Source organism: Phyllobates terribilis, unplaced genomic scaffold (genome assembly GCF_046119375.1).
Source record: "Phyllobates terribilis strain yellow unplaced genomic scaffold, ASM4611937v1 Scaffold_98__1_contigs__length_5973952, whole genome shotgun sequence".
In the NCBI taxonomy this organism is placed as follows: domain Eukaryota; kingdom Metazoa; phylum Chordata; class Amphibia; order Anura; family Dendrobatidae; genus Phyllobates; species Phyllobates terribilis.
Genome location: NW_027362858.1, coordinates 3,131,198 through 3,146,820, shown reverse-complemented (window position 1 = coordinate 3,146,820; position 15,623 = coordinate 3,131,198). Strand labels below are relative to the sequence as shown.

The window sequence follows — 15,623 nt, the reverse complement described above, 5'->3', positions numbered from 1 at the left end:
TCTGCTGCTGGACAGCCAGCAGCAGCAGGAAAGGTAAGTAATCAGCAACACTCCTGCTAAGGGTAGACAGCTGCTCGTCCCCCCCTTAATTGGTTCTCCTCCCTTCCACCGGTGTTGAGGCGGGTGGGAACAGCAGGGGGTGAGGGTGCTGTGCTAAAATAGTTGGAGTCATGCAGATCTAAAACGCGTGGATTGCTGCAGCAGCAAGCCGAAAAGTGCAGGCATGTAAGGGATCTAGAGGTTGACAACATGTCTTCTTAACGGGAGTCCAGGTGGCCATCTCCACAAATGGACTTTTCAGGATCCGAGGGTGGCACCGTAGGCCGAAACCAATTCTGGTTATCGCTTCTCGGCCTTTTGGCTAAGATCAAGTGTAGTATCTGTTCTTATCAGTTTAATATCTGATACGTCCCCTATCTGGGGACCATATATTAAATGGATTTTTAGAACAGGGAGATGGTAAAAGAGCTTGCTCTGTCCACTCCACGCATTGACCTGGTATTGCAGCATTTCCAGGACCAGTGCACTCATTCTTTAATGCAGTTTCTAAAATCAGAAAGAATTGAATTCAATGCTTTTTGTTGCTTTTGCTTGTTTGTCGGATTTTTGGCTGTACTTTTTGGCTTTGCTTTTCTTCTCCTCATTGTATTTTTCATGTTAAAAGTTGCAGAAGCCAGATGACAAACTCATTTTGGTTCAACTTCAGCAACTCTGCATTGCATAGCCATGTACTGTAATGCAATGCTATCTATCTAACTCTCCCTCTTTACTTCCTTTTGGATAAACAGCCATATTAGGCAAGCATTTTGGAGCTTTCACCTAACTAATTATAGGTGGTGAGATAAGCTGCACAATATAATTGTTCTTTCAGTATATTGTTGCACACACACCATCTATTTAGCAAATGCCCTTGTTATCAACAGCAGCCATTTAAACTCACCTGAGCTAACAGGTATGTGCGCTGGTTACTCTGCTGCACTTAAAATGTCTTTTTTGGCTTGCTCCAATGCCTTTTCTGAAACGTTGTCTCCCTCTGGTGGAACACTGACTTCTTTCATTTAACGCCTGCAGACTATAAAAAATAACCCAACCCAAAAAGTTTGGTTGATTAGTCTGTGGCATTCTTTTAAACCGTTGCTTATGGCGGTCTCTGTGAGCTTCTCAGTGCCGTTCAACCAGCCAGGTATCCTGCCTGCAGTAGATGGAATGTGGCAATGGAACACTGGCTGCGCGTGTCATAATAGGCTCTGAGCCTTTATATACCAGCGCACGGCAGCAGCCACCTTCAGTCTGCTGCTGGAAAGCCAGCAGCAGCAGGAAAAGTAAGTAATCAACAACACTCCTGCTAAGGGTAGACAGCTGCTCGTCCCCCCCTTAATTGGTTCTCCTCCCTTCCACCGGTTTTGAGGCGGGTGGGAACAGCAGGGGGTGAGGGTGCTGTGCTAAAATAGTTGGAGTCATGCAGATCTAAAACGCGTGGATTGCTGCAGCAGCAAGCCGAAAAGTGCAGGCATGTAAGGGATCTAGAGGTTGACAACATGTCTTCTTAACGGGAGTCCAGGTGGCCATCTCCACAAATGGACTTTTCAGGATCCGAGGGTGGCACCGTAGGCCGAAACCAATTCTGGTTATCGCTTCTCGGCCTTTTGGCTAAGATCAAGTGTAGTATCTTTCGAAAAGGCGGTTTTGGATGTTGGCCGCCCTAATAGATTGATACATTATGCACACTGGGGTTTAGGCGCTTGTTAGTACGCCAGGTGGCTAATATATTCATCTGGTGGAAAGCATGGCCCCCCAGGATCGACGCCATTGGGCCGGGGAAGATCGAAAGCCCGAAGTGTGAAGTGCCCCAGGAGTGGTGACTCTGGGGTGCCTTATCTCACTGGGATTGGGAACCCCACTTGAGTTCTTGGCACATTTGCACAAGCACTTCAATTTTTCTTTCTTCGCACACACCCTTATTCCGGGCCTTCTGGCCTTAGGATGGGGAATTTTTCAATTCCCGGTCGAAGGTCCGGGCAGTATTATACTGTGAAACCTTCACTATTTATTTAATTTTTTTGTCACTGTGTGTCCACTTATTCACGTGTGTCCACGTCCTTACTAGGATTTTGTTGGGATGCGGTTCCCTAACGGGTCCCTCTCTTGGCAGGTCTAGGGGGGGAGTGTGTGGCCATCAGGTTCCGCTCACCCCTGAACCCCCCTGGCTCTCCTCTTTCGGGAGGAGAGCGATGTTGGCTCCCCTCTTCCGGGAGGGGAGCACAGTCTTTGGCTCCCAGTGCCTTGCTCGGGTGAGAACTCGGGCAGGTACTGGGGGTAAAATTGGGTCGCCTCTGGCTTAGGCTGGAGGTGGCTATTTGTCCCTGTTCCTCGCTGTGGCCTTCTGGCTCGGAGGGACGGGGAATGGTTTGGGGGACCCTTCTCCTTTTGGAGAGGGTTTCAAGAAGACCAGCATCCTAGTGCACTTTTTTTGTGGCACTTGTCACTTTTTTAAGCGCACTCCGGTTTTGTGCACAAATTCGGGCTTTCGATCTAAAAAATCTGTTCTTATCAGTTTAATATCTGATACGTCCCCTATCCGGGGACCATATATTAAATGGATTTTTAGAATAGGGAGATGGTAAAAGAGCTTGCTCTGTCCACTCCATGCATTGACCTGGTATTGCAGCATTTCCAGGACCAGTGCACTCATTCTTTAATGCAGTTTCTAAAATCAGAAAGAATTGAATTCAATGCTTTTTGTTGCTTTTGCTTGTTTGTCGGATTTTTGGATGGACTTTTTGGCTTTGCTTTTCTTCTCCTCATTGTATTTTTCATGTTAAAAGTTGCAGAAGCCAGATGACAAACTCATTTTGGTTCAACTTCAGCAACTCTGCATTGCATAGCCATGTACTGTAATGCAATGCTATCTATCTAGCTCTCCCTCTTTACTTCCTTTTGGATAAACAGCCATATTAGGCAAGCATTTTGGAGCTTTCACCTAACTAACTACAGGTGGTGAGATAAGCTGCACAATATAATTGTTCTTTCAGTATATTGTTGCACACACACCATCTATTTAGCAAATGCCCTTGTTATCAACAGCAGCCATTTAAACTCACCTGAGCTAACAGGTATGTGCGCTGGTTACTCTGCTGCACTTAAAATGTCATTTTTGGCTTGCTCCAATGCCTTTTCTGAAACGTTGTCTCCCTCTGGTGGAACACTGACTTCTTTCATTTAACGCCTGCAGACTATAAAAAATAACCCAACCCAAAAAGTTTGGTTGATTAGTCTGTGGCATTCTTTTAAACTGTTGCTTATGGCGGTCTCTGTGAGCTTCTCAATGCTGTTCAACCAGCCAGGTATCCTGCCTGCAGTAGATGGAATGTGGCAATGGAACGCTGCGCGTGTCATAATAGGCTCTGAGCCTTTATATACCAGCGCACGGCAGCAGCCACCTTCAGTCTGCTGCTGGAAAGCCAGCAGCAGCAGGAAAAGTAAGTAATCAGCAACACTCCTGCTAAGGGTAGACAGCTGCTCGTCCCCCCCTTAATTGGTTCTCCTCCCTTCCACCGGTGTTGAGGCGGGTGGGAACAGCAGGGGGTGAGGGTGCTGTGCTAAAATAGTTGGAGTCATGCAGATCTAAAACGCGTGGATTGCTGCAGCAGCAAGCCGAAAAGTGCAGGCATGTAAGGGATCTAGAGGTTGACAACATGTCTTCTTAACGGGAGTCCAGGTGGCCATCTCCACAAATGGACTTTTCAGGATCCGAGGGTGGCACCGTAGGCCGAAACCAATTCTGGTTATCGCTTCTCGGCCTTTTGGCTAAGATCAAGTGTAGCATCTGTTCTTATCAGTTTAATATCTGATACGTCCCCTATCTGGGGATCATATATTAAATGGATTCTTAGAACAGGGAGATGGTAAAAGAGCTTGCTCTGTCCACTCCACGCATTGACCTTGTATTGCAGCATTTCCAGGACCAGTGCACTCATTCTTTAATGCAGTTTCTAAAATCAGAAAGAATTGAATTCAATGCTTTTTGTTGCTTTTGCTTGTTTGTCGGATTTTTGGATGGACTTTTTGGCTTTGCTTTTCTTCTCCTCATTGTATTTTTCATGTTAAAAGTTGCAGAAGCCAGATGACATACTCATTTTGGTTCAACTTCAGCAACTCTGCATTGCATAGCCATTTACTGTAATGCAATGCTATCTATCTAGCTCTCCCTCTTTACTTCCTTTTGGATAAACAGCCATATTAGGCAAGCATTTTGGAGCTTTCACCTAACTAACTACAGGTGGTGAGATAAGCTGCACAATATAATTGTTCTTTCAGTATATTGATGCACACACACCATCTATTTAGCAAATGCCCTTGTTATCAACAGCAGCCATTTAAACTCACCTGAGCTAACAGGTATGTGCGCTGGTTACTCTGCTGCACTTAAAATGTCGTTTTTGGCTTGCTCCAATGCCTTTTCTGAAACGTTGTCTCCCTCTGGTGGAACACTGACTTCTTTCATTTAACGCCTGCAGACTATAAAAAATAACCCAACCCAAAAAGTTTGGTTGATTAGTCTGTGGCATTCTTTTAAACTGTTGCTTATGGCGGTCTCTGTGAGCTTCTCAGTGCCGTTCAACCAGCCAGGTATCCTGCCTGCAGTAGATGGAATGTGGCAATGGAACACTGGCTGCGCGTGTCATAATAGGCTCTGAGCCTTTATATACCAGCGCACGGCAGCAGCCACCTTCAGTCTGCTGCTGGACAGCCAGCAGCAGCAGGAAAGGTAAGTAATCAGCAACACTCCTGCTAAGGGTAGACAGCTGCTCGTCCCCCCCTTAATTGGTTCTCCTCCCTTCCACCGGTGTTGAGGCGGGTGGGAACAGCAGGGGGTGAGGGTGCTGTGCTAAAATAGTTGGAGTCATGCAGATCTAAAACGCGTGGATTGCTGCAGCAGCAAGCCGAAAAGTGCAGGCATGTAAGGGATCTAGAGGTTGACAACATGTCTTCTTAACGGGAGTCCAGGTGGCCATCTCCACAAATGGACTTTTCAGGATCCGAGGGTGGCACCGCAGGCCGAAACCAATTCTGGTTATCGCTTCTCGGCCTTTTGGCTAAGATCAAGTGTAGTATCTGTTCTTATCAGTTTAATATCTGATACGTCCCCTATCTGGGGACCATATATTAAATGGATTTTTAGAACAGGGAGATGGTAAAAGAGCTTGCTCTGTCCACTCCACGCATTGACCTGGTATTGCAGCATTTCCAGGACCAGTGCACTCATTCTTTAATGCAGTTTCTAAAATCAGAAAGAATTGAATTCAATGCTTTTTGTTGCTTTTGCTTGTTTGTCGGATTTTTGGCTGTACTTTTTGGCTTTGCTTTTCTTCTCCTCATTGTATTTTTCATGTTAAAAGTTGCAGAAGCCAGATGACAAACTCATTTTGGTTCAACTTCAGCAACTCTGCATTGCATAGCCATGTACTGTAATGCAATGCTATCTATCTAACTCTCCCTCTTTACTTCCTTTTGGATAAACAGCCATATTAGGCAAGCATTTTGGAGCTTTCACCTAACTAATTATAGGTGGTGAGATAAGCTGCACAATATAATTGTTCTTTCAGTATATTGTTGCACACACACCATCTATTTAGCAAATGCCCTTGTTATCAACAGCAGCCATTTAAACTCACCTGAGCTAACAGGTATGTGCGCTGGTTACTCTGCTGCACTTAAAATGTCTTTTTTGGCTTGCTCCAATGCCTTTTCTGAAACGTTGTCTCCCTCTGGTGGAACACTGACTTCTTTCATTTAACGCCTGCAGACTATAAAAAATAACCCAACCCAAAAAGTTTGGTTGATTAGTCTGTGGCATTCTTTTAAACCGTTGCTTATGGCGGTCTCTGTGAGCTTCTCAGTGCCGTTCAACCAGCCAGGTATCCTGCCTGCAGTAGATGGAATGTGGCAATGGAACACTGGCTGCGCGTGTCATAATAGGCTCTGAGCCTTTATATACCAGCGCACGGCAGCAGCCACCTTCAGTCTGCTGCTGGAAAGCCAGCAGCAGCAGGAAAAGTAAGTAATCAACAACACTCCTGCTAAGGGTAGACAGCTGCTCGTCCCCCCCTTAATTGGTTCTCCTCCCTTCCACCGGTTTTGAGGCGGGTGGGAACAGCAGGGGGTGAGGGTGCTGTGCTAAAATAGTTGGAGTCATGCAGATCTAAAACGCGTGGATTGCTGCAGCAGCAAGCCGAAAAGTGCAGGCATGTAAGGGATCTAGAGGTTGACAACATGTCTTCTTAACGGGAGTCCAGGTGGCCATCTCCACAAATGGACTTTTCAGGATCCGAGGGTGGCACCGTAGGCCGAAACCAATTCTGGTTATCGCTTCTCGGCCTTTTGGCTAAGATCAAGTGTAGTATCTTTCGAAAAGGCGGTTTTGGATGTTGGCCGCCCTAATAGATTGATACATTATGCACACTGGGGTTTAGGCGCTTGTTAGTACGCCAGGTGGCTAATATATTCATCTGGTGGAAAGCATGGCCCCCCAGGATCGACGCCATTGGGCCGGGGAAGATCGAAAGCCCGAAGTGTGAAGTGCCCCAGGAGTGGTGACTCTGGGGTGCCTTATCTCACTGGGATTGGGAACCCCACTTGAGTTCTTGGCACATTTGCACATGCACTTCAATTTTTCTTTCTTCGCACACACCCTTATTCCGGGCCTTCTGGCCTTAGGATGGGGAATTTTTCAATTCCCGGTCGAAGGTCCGGGCAGTATTATACTGTGAAACCTTCACTATTTATTTAATTTTTTTGTCACTGTGTGTCCACTTATTCACGTGTGTCCACGTCCTTACTAGGATTTTGTTGGGATGCGGTTCCCTAACGGGTCCCTCTCTTGGCAGGTCTAGGGGGGGAGTGTGTGGCCATCAGGTTCCGCTCACCCCTGAACCCCCCTGGCTCTCCTCTTTCGGGAGGAGAGCGATGTTGGCTCCCCTCTTCCGGGAGGGGAGCACAGTCTTTGGCTCCCAGTGCCTTGCTCGGGTGAGAACTCGGGCAGGTACTGGGGGTAAAATTGGGTCGCCTCTGGCTTAGGCTGGAGGTGGCTATTTGTCCCTGTTCCTCGCTGTGGCCTTCTGGCTCGGAGGGACGGGGAATGGTTTGGGGGACCCTTCTCCTTTTGGAGAGGGTTTCAAGAAGACCAGCATCCTAGTGCACTTTTTTTGTGGCACTTGTCACTTTTTTAAGCGCACTCCGGTTTTGTGCACAAATTCGGGCTTTCGATCTAAAAAATCTGTTCTTATCAGTTTAATATCTGATACGTCCCCTATCCGGGGACCATATATTAAATGGATTTTTAGAATAGGGAGATGGTAAAAGAGCTTGCTCTGTCCACTCCATGCATTGACCTGGTATTGCAGCATTTCCAGGACCAGTGCACTCATTCTTTAATGCAGTTTCTAAAATCAGAAAGAATTGAATTCAATGCTTTTTGTTGCTTTTGCTTGTTTGTCGGATTTTTGGATGGACTTTTTGGCTTTGCTTTTCTTCTCCTCATTGTATTTTTCATGTTAAAAGTTGCAGAAGCCAGATGACAAACTCATTTTGGTTCAACTTCAGCAACTCTGCATTGCATAGCCATGTACTGTAATGCAATGCTATCTATCTAGCTCTCCCTCTTTACTTCCTTTTGGATAAACAGCCATATTAGGCAAGCATTTTGGAGCTTTCACCTAACTAACTACAGGTGGTGAGATAAGCTGCACAATATAATTGTTCTTTCAGTATATTGTTGCACACACACCATCTATTTAGCAAATGCCCTTGTTATCAACAGCAGCCATTTAAACTCACCTGAGCTAACAGGTATGTGCGCTGGTTACTCTGCTGCACTTAAAATGTCATTTTTGGCTTGCTCCAATGCCTTTTCTGAAACGTTGTCTCCCTCTGGTGGAACACTGACTTCTTTCATTTAACGCCTGCAGACTATAAAAAATAACCCAACCCAAAAAGTTTGGTTGATTAGTCTGTGGCATTCTTTTAAACTGTTGCTTATGGCGGTCTCTGTGAGCTTCTCAATGCTGTTCAACCAGCCAGGTATCCTGCCTGCAGTAGATGGAATGTGGCAATGGAACGCTGCGCGTGTCATAATAGGCTCTGAGCCTTTATATACCAGCGCACGGCAGCAGCCACCTTCAGTCTGCTGCTGGAAAGCCAGCAGCAGCAGGAAAAGTAAGTAATCAGCAACACTCCTGCTAAGGGTAGACAGCTGCTCGTCCCCCCCTTAATTGGTTCTCCTCCCTTCCACCGGTGTTGAGGCGGGTGGGAACAGCAGGGGGTGAGGGTGCTGTGCTAAAATAGTTGGAGTCATGCAGATCTAAAACGCGTGGATTGCTGCAGCAGCAAGCCGAAAAGTGCAGGCATGTAAGGGATCTAGAGGTTGACAACATGTCTTCTTAACGGGAGTCCAGGTGGCCATCTCCACAAATGGACTTTTCAGGATCCGAGGGTGGCACCGTAGGCCGAAACCAATTCTGGTTATCGCTTCTCGGCCTTTTGGCTAAGATCAAGTGTAGCATCTGTTCTTATCAGTTTAATATCTGATACGTCCCCTATCTGGGGATCATATATTAAATGGATTCTTAGAACAGGGAGATGGTAAAAGAGCTTGCTCTGTCCACTCCACGCATTGACCTTGTATTGCAGCATTTCCAGGACCAGTGCACTCATTCTTTAATGCAGTTTCTAAAATCAGAAAGAATTGAATTCAATGCTTTTTGTTGCTTTTGCTTGTTTGTCGGATTTTTGGATGGACTTTTTGGCTTTGCTATTCTTCTCCTCATTGTATTTTTCATGTTAAAAGTTGAAGAACCCAGATGACAAACTCATTTTGGTTCAACTTCAGCAACTCTGCATTGCATAGCCATGTACTGTAATGCAATGCTATCTATCTAGCTCTCCCTCTTTACTTCCTTTTGGATAAACAGCCATATTAGGCAAGCATTTTGGAGCTTTCACCTAACTAATTACAGGTGGTGAGATAAGCTGCACAATATAATTGTTCTTTCAGTATATTGTTGCACACACACCATCTATTTAGCAAATGCCCTTGTTATCAACAGCAGCCATTTAAACTCACCTGAGCTAACAGGTGTGTGCGCTGGTTACTCTGCTGCACTTAAAATGTCTTTTTTGGCTTGCTCCAATGCCTTTTCTGAAACGTTGTCTCCCTCTGGTGGAACACTGACTTCTTTCGTTTAACGCCTGCAGACTATAAAAAATAACCCAACCCAAAAAGTTTGGTTGATTAGTCTGTGGCATTCTTTTAAACTGTTGCTTATGGCGGTCTCTGTGAGCTTCTCAGTGCCGTTCAACCAGCCAGGTATCCTGCCTGCAGTAGATGGAATGTGGCAATGGAACACTGGCTGCGCGTGTCATAATAGGCTCTGAGCCTTTATATACCAGCGCACGGCAGCAGCCACCTTCAGTCTGCTGCTGGACAGCCAGCAGCAGCAGGAAAGGTAAGTAATCAGCAACACTCCTGCTAAGGGTAGACAGCTGCTCGTCCCCCCCTTAATTGGTTCTCCTCCCTTCCACCGGTGTTGAGGCGGGTGGGAACAGAAGGGGGTGAGGGTGCTGTGCTAAAATAGTTGGAGTCATGCAGATCTAAAACGCGTGGATTGCTGCAGCAGCAAGCCGAAAAGTGCAGGCATGTAAGGGATCTAGAGGTTGACAACATGTCTTCTTAACGGGAGTCCAGGTGGCCATCTCCACAAATGGACTTTTCAGGATCCGAGGGTGGCACCGTAGGCCGAAACCAATTCTGGTTATCGCTTCTCGGCCTTTTGGCTAAGATCAAGTGTAGTATCTGTTCTTATCAGTTTAATATCTGATACGTCCCCTATCTGGGGACCATATAGTAAATGGATTTTTAGAACAGGGAGATGGTAAAAGAGCTTGCTCTGTCCACTCCACGCATTGACCTGGTATTGCAGCATTTCCAGGACCAGTGCACTCATTCTTTAATGCAGTTTCTAAAATCAGAAAGAATTGAATTCAATGCTTTTTGTTGCTTTTGCTTGTTTGTCGGATTTTTGGATTGACTTTTTGGCTTTGCTTTTCTTCTCCTCATTGTATTTTTCATGTTAAAAGTTGCAGAAGCCAGATGACAAACTCATTTTGGTTCAACTTCAGCAACTCTGCATTGCATAGCCATGTACTGTAATGCAATGCTATCTATCTAACTCTCCCTCTTTACTTCCTTTTGGATAAACAGCCATATTAGGCAAGCATTTTGGAGCTTTCACCTAACTAATTATAGGTGGTGAGATAAGCTGCACAATATAATTGTTCTTTCAGTATATTGTTGCACACACACCATCTATTTAGCAAATGCCCTTGTTATCAACAGCAGCCATTTAAACTCACCTGAGCTAACAGGTATGTGCGCTGGTTACTCTGCTGCACTTAAAATGTCTTTTTTGGCTTGCTCCAATGCCTTTTCTGAAAGGTTGTCTCCCTCTGGTGGAACACTGACTTCTTTCATTTAACGCCTGCAGACTATAAAAAATAACCCAACCCAAAAAGTTTGGTTGATTAGTCTGTGGCATTCTTTTAAACTGCTGCTTATGGCGGTCTCTGTGAGCTTCTCAATGCTGTTCAACCAGCCAGGTATCCTGCCTGCAGTAGATGGAATGTGGCAATGGAACACTGGCTGCGCGTGTCATAATAGGCTCTGAGCCTTTATATACCAGCGCACGGCAGCAGCCACCTTCAGTCTGCTGCTGGAAAGCCAGCAGCAGCAGGAAAAGTAAGTAATCAGCAACACTCCTGCTAAGGGTAGACAGCTGCTCGTCCCCCCCTTAATTGGTTCTCCTCCCTTCCACCGGTGTTGAGGCGGGTGGGAACAGCAGGGGGTGAGGGTGCTGTGCTAAAATAGTTGGAGTCATGCAGATCTAAAACGCGTGGATTGCTGCAGCAGCAAGCCGAAAAGTGCAGGCATGTAAGGGATCTAGAGGTTGACAACATGTCTTCTTAACGGGAGTCCAGGTGGCCATCTCCACAAATGGACTTTTCAGGATCCAAGGGTGGCACCGTAGGCCGAAACCAATTCTGGTTATCGCTTCTCGGCCTTTTGGCTAAGATCAAGTGTAGTATCTTTCGAAAAGGCGGTTTTGGATGTTGGCCGCCCTAATAGATTGATACATTATGCACACTGGGGTTTAGGCGCTTGTTAGTACGCCAGGTGGCTAATATATTCATCTGGTGGAAAGCATGGCCCCCCAGGATCGACGCCATTGGGCCGGGGAAGATCGAAAGCCCGAAGTGTGAAGTGCCCCAGGAGTGGTGACTCTGGGGTGCCTTATCTCACTGGGATTGGGAACCCCACTTGAGTTCTTGGCACATTTGCACAAGCACTTCAATTTTTCTTTCTTCGCACACACCCTTATTCCGGGCCTTCTGGCCTTAGGATGGGGAATTTTTCAATTCCCGGTCGAAGGTCCGGGCAGTATTATACTGTGAAACCTTCACTATTTATTTAATTTTTTTGTCACTGTGTGTCCACTTATTCACGTGTGTCCACGTCCTTACTAGGATTTTGTTGGGATGCGGTTCCCTAACGGGTCCCTCTCTTGGCAGGTCTAGGGGGGGAGTGTGTGGCCATCAGGTTCCGCTCACCCCTGAACCCCCCTGGCTCTCCTCTTTCGGGAGGAGAGCGATGTTGGCTCCCCTCTTCCGGGAGGGGAGCACAGTCTTTGGCTCCCAGTGCCTTGCTCGGGTGAGAACTCGGGCAGGTACTGGGGGTAAGATTGGGTCGCCTCTGGCTTAGGCTGGAGGTGGCTATTTGTCCCTGTTCCTCGCTGTGGCCTTCTGGCTCGGAGGGACGGGGAATGGTTTGGGGGACCCTTCTCCTTTTGGAGAGGGTTTCAAGAAGACCAGCATCCTAGTGCACTTTTTTTGTGGCACTTGTCACTTTTTTAAGCGCACTCCGGTTTTGTACACAAATTCGGGCTTTCGATCTAAAAAATCTGTTCTTATCAGTTTAATATCTGATACGTCCCCTATCCGGGGACCATATATTAAATGGATTTTTAGAATAGGGAGATGGTAAAAGAGCTTGCTCTGTCCACTCCATGCATTGACCTGGTATTGCAGCATTTCCAGGACCAGTGCACTCATTCTTTAATGCAGTTTCTAAAATCAGAAAGAATTGAATTCAATGCTTTTTGTTGCTTTTGCTTGTTTGTCGGATTTTTGGATGGACTTTTTGGCTTTGCTTTTCTTCTCCTCATTGTATTTTTCATGTTAAAAGTTGCAGAAGCCAGATGACAAACTCATTTTGGTTCAACTTCAGCAACTCAGCATTGCATAGCCATGTACTGTAATGCAATGCTATCTATCTAGCTCTCCCTCTTTACTTCCTTTTGGATAAACAGCCATATAAGGCAAGCATTTTGGAGCTTTCACCTAACTAACTACAGGTGGTGAGATAAGCTGCACAATATAATTGTTCTTTCAGTATATTGTTGCACACACACCATCTATTTAGCAAATGCCCTTGTTATCAACAGCAGCCATTTAAACTCACCTGAGCTGACAGGTATGTGCGCTGGTTACTCTGCTGCACTTAAAATGTCATTTTTGGCTTGCTCCAATGCCTTTTCTGAAACGTTGTCTCCCTCTGGTGGAACACTGACTTCTTTCATTTAACGCCTGCAGACTATAAAAAATAACCCAACCCAAAAAGTTTGGTTGATTAGTCTGTGGCATTCTTTTAAACTGTTGCTTATGGCGGTCTCTGTGAGCTTCTCAGTGCCGTTCAACCAGCCAGGTATCCTGCCTGCAGTAGATGGAATGTGGCAATGGAACACTGGCTGCGCGTGTCACAATAGGCTCTGAGCCTTTATATACCAGCGCACGGCAGCAGCCACCTTCAGTCTGCTGCTGGACAGCCAGCAGCAGCAGGAAAGGTAAGTAATCAGCAACACTCCTGCTAAGGGTAGACAGCTGCTCGTCCCCCCCCTTAATTGGTTCTCCTCCCTTCCACCGGTGTTGAGGCGGGTGGGAACAGCAGGGGGTGAGGGTGCTGTGCTAAAATAGTTGGAGTCATGCAGATCTAAAACGCGTGGATTGCTGCAGCAGCAAGCCGAAAAGTGCAGGAATGTAAGGGATCTAGAGGTTGACAACATGTCTTCTTAACGGGAGTCCAGGTGGCCATCTCCACAAATGGACTTTTCAGGATCCGAGGGTGGCACCGTAGGCCGAAACCAATTCTGGTTATCGCTTCTCGGCCTTTTGGCTAAGATCAAGTGTAGCATCTGTTCTTATCAGTTTAATATCTGATACGTCCCCTATCTGGGGACCATATATTAAATGGATTTTTAGAACAGGGAGATGGTAAAAGAGCTTGCTCTGTCCACTCCACGAATTGACCTTGTATTGCAGCATTTCCAGGACCAGTGCACTCATTCTTTAATGCAGTTTCTAAAATCAGAAAGAATTGAATTCAATGCTTTTTGATGCTTTTGCTTGTTTGTCGGATTTTTGGATGGACTTTTTGGCTTTGCTTTTCTTCTCCTCATTGTATTTTTCATGTTAAAAGTTGCAGAAGCCAGATGACAAACTCATTTTGGTTCAACTTCAGCAACTCTGCATTGCATAGCCATGTACTGTAATGCAATGCTATCTATCTAGCTCTCCCTCTTTACTTCCTTTTGGATAAACAGCCATATTAGGCAAGCATTTTGGAGCTTTCACCTAACTAATTACAGGTGGCGAGATAAGCTGCACAATATAATTGTTCTTTCAGTTTATTGTTGCACACACACCATCTATTTAGCAAATGCCCTTGTTATCAACAGCAGCCATTTAAACTCACCTGAGCTAACAGGTATGTGCACTGGTTACTCTGCTGCACTTAAAATGTCTTTCTTGGCTTGCTCCAATGCCTTTTCTGAAACGTTGTCTCCCTCTGGTGGAACACTGACTTCTTTCATTTAACGCCTGCAGACTATAAAAAATAACCCAACCCAAAAAGTTTGGTTGATTAGTCTGTGGCATTCTTTTAAACTGTTGCTTATGGCGTTCTCTGTGAGCTTCTCAGTGCCGTTCAACCAGCCAGGTATCCTGCCTGCAGTAGATGGAATGTGGCAATGGAACGCTGCGCGTGTCATAATAGGCTCTGAGCCTTTATATACCAGCGCACGGCAGCAGCCACCTTCAGTCTGCTGCTGGACAGCCAGCAGCAGCAGGAAAGGTAAGTAATCAGCAACACTCCTGCTAAGGGTAGACAGCTGCTCGCCCCCCCATTAATTGGTTCTCCTCCCTTCCACCGGTGTTGAGGCGGGTGGGAACAGCAGGGGGTGAGGGTGCTGTGCTAAAATAGTTGGAGTCATGCAGATCTAAAACGCGTGGATTGCTGCAGCAGCAAGCCGAAAAGTGCAGGCATGTAAGGGATCTAGAGGTTGACAACATGTCTTCTTAACGGGAGTCCAGGTGGCCATCTCCACAAATGGACTTTTCAGGATCCGAGGGTGGCACCGTAGGCCGAAACCAATTCTGGTTATCGCTTCTCGGCCTTTTGGCTAAGATCAAGTGTAGTATCTGTTCTTATCAGTTTAATATCTGATACGTCCCCTATCTGGGAACCATATATTAAATGGATTTTTAGAACAGGGAGATGGTAAAAGAGCTTGCTCTGTCCACTCCACGCATTGACCTGGTATTGCAGCATTTCCAGGATCAGTGCACTCATTCTTTAATGCAGTTTCTAAAATCAGAAAGAATTGAATTCAATGCTTTTTGTTGCTTTTCCTTGTTTGTCGGATTTTTGGATGGACTTTTTGGCTTTGCTTTTCTTCTCCTCATTGTATTTTTCATGTTAAAAGTTGCAGAAGCCAGATGACAAACTCATTTTGGTTCAACTTCAGCAACTCTGCATTGCATAGCCATGTACTGTAATGCAATGCTATCTATCTAGCTCTCCCTCTTTACTTCCTTTTGGATAAACAGCCATATTAGGCAAGCATTTTGCAGCTTTCACCTAACTAATTACAGGTGGTGAGATAAGCTGCACAATATAATTGTTCTTTCAGTATATTGTTGCACACACACCATCTATTTAGCAAATGCCCTTGTTATCAACAGCAGCCATTTAAACTCACCTGAGCTAACAGGTATGTGCGCTGGTTACTCTGCTGGACTTAAAATGTCTTTTTTGGCTTGCTCCAATGCCTTTTCTGAAACGTTGTCTCCCTCTGGTGGATCACTGACTTCTTTCATTTAACGCCTGCAGACTATAAAAAATAACCCAACCCAAAAAGTTTGGTTGATTAGTCTGTGGCATTCTTTTAAACTGTTGCTTATGGCGGTCTCTGTGAGCTTCTCAGTGCCGTTCAACCAGCCAGGTATCCTGCCTGCAGTAGATGGAATGTGGCAATGGAACACTGGCTGCGCGGGTCATAATAGACTCTGAGCCTTTATATACCAGCGCACGGCAGCAGCCACCTTCAGTCTGCTGCTGGACAGCCAGCAGCAGCAGGAAAGGTAAGTAATCAGCAACACTCCTGCTAAGGGTAGACAGCTGCTCGTCCCCCCCTTAATTGGTTCTCCTCCCTTCCACCGGTGTTGAGGCGGGTGGG

General features: G+C 46.0%; 7 non-coding genes and 6 pseudogenes across 7 annotated transcripts; all 13 read left to right on the top strand.

The window, feature by feature from the left end:
- The first annotated feature begins 341 nt into the window (after window positions 1-341).
- On the top strand, window positions 342-532 carry LOC141198670 (U2 spliceosomal RNA). The gene has a single exon (XR_012270521.1). It is a non-coding gene; the product is annotated as a U2 spliceosomal RNA (small nuclear RNA).
- Window positions 533-1,630: 1,098 nt separating this feature from the next.
- LOC141198666 (U2 spliceosomal RNA) lies at window positions 1,631-1,722 on the top strand (annotated as a pseudogene).
- Window positions 1,723-2,513: 791 nt separating this feature from the next.
- Window positions 2,514-2,693, top strand: LOC141198661 (U2 spliceosomal RNA; annotated as a pseudogene).
- A 1,094-nt stretch (window positions 2,694-3,787) lies between these two features.
- On the top strand, window positions 3,788-3,978 carry LOC141198657 (U2 spliceosomal RNA). Its single transcript, XR_012270515.1, has one exon. It is a non-coding gene; the product is annotated as a U2 spliceosomal RNA (small nuclear RNA).
- Window positions 3,979-5,076: 1,098 nt separating this feature from the next.
- Window positions 5,077-5,267, top strand: LOC141198669 (U2 spliceosomal RNA). Its single transcript, XR_012270520.1, has one exon. It is a non-coding gene; the product is annotated as a U2 spliceosomal RNA (small nuclear RNA).
- A 1,098-nt stretch (window positions 5,268-6,365) lies between these two features.
- LOC141198665 (U2 spliceosomal RNA) lies at window positions 6,366-6,457 on the top strand (annotated as a pseudogene).
- A 791-nt stretch (window positions 6,458-7,248) lies between these two features.
- LOC141198660 (U2 spliceosomal RNA) lies at window positions 7,249-7,428 on the top strand (annotated as a pseudogene).
- Window positions 7,429-8,522: 1,094 nt separating this feature from the next.
- On the top strand, window positions 8,523-8,713 carry LOC141198656 (U2 spliceosomal RNA). Its single transcript, XR_012270514.1, has one exon. It is a non-coding gene; the product is annotated as a U2 spliceosomal RNA (small nuclear RNA).
- A 1,098-nt stretch (window positions 8,714-9,811) lies between these two features.
- Window positions 9,812-10,002, top strand: LOC141198645 (U2 spliceosomal RNA). The gene has a single exon (XR_012270502.1). It is a non-coding gene; the product is annotated as a U2 spliceosomal RNA (small nuclear RNA).
- Window positions 10,003-11,100: 1,098 nt separating this feature from the next.
- On the top strand, window positions 11,101-11,192 carry LOC141198664 (U2 spliceosomal RNA; annotated as a pseudogene).
- A 791-nt stretch (window positions 11,193-11,983) lies between these two features.
- Window positions 11,984-12,163, top strand: LOC141198658 (U2 spliceosomal RNA; annotated as a pseudogene).
- A 1,099-nt stretch (window positions 12,164-13,262) lies between these two features.
- On the top strand, window positions 13,263-13,453 carry LOC141198655 (U2 spliceosomal RNA). The gene has a single exon (XR_012270513.1). It is a non-coding gene; the product is annotated as a U2 spliceosomal RNA (small nuclear RNA).
- Window positions 13,454-14,547: 1,094 nt separating this feature from the next.
- On the top strand, window positions 14,548-14,738 carry LOC141198646 (U2 spliceosomal RNA). Its single transcript, XR_012270503.1, has one exon. It is a non-coding gene; the product is annotated as a U2 spliceosomal RNA (small nuclear RNA).
- The last annotated feature ends 885 nt before the right edge of the window (window positions 14,739-15,623 follow it).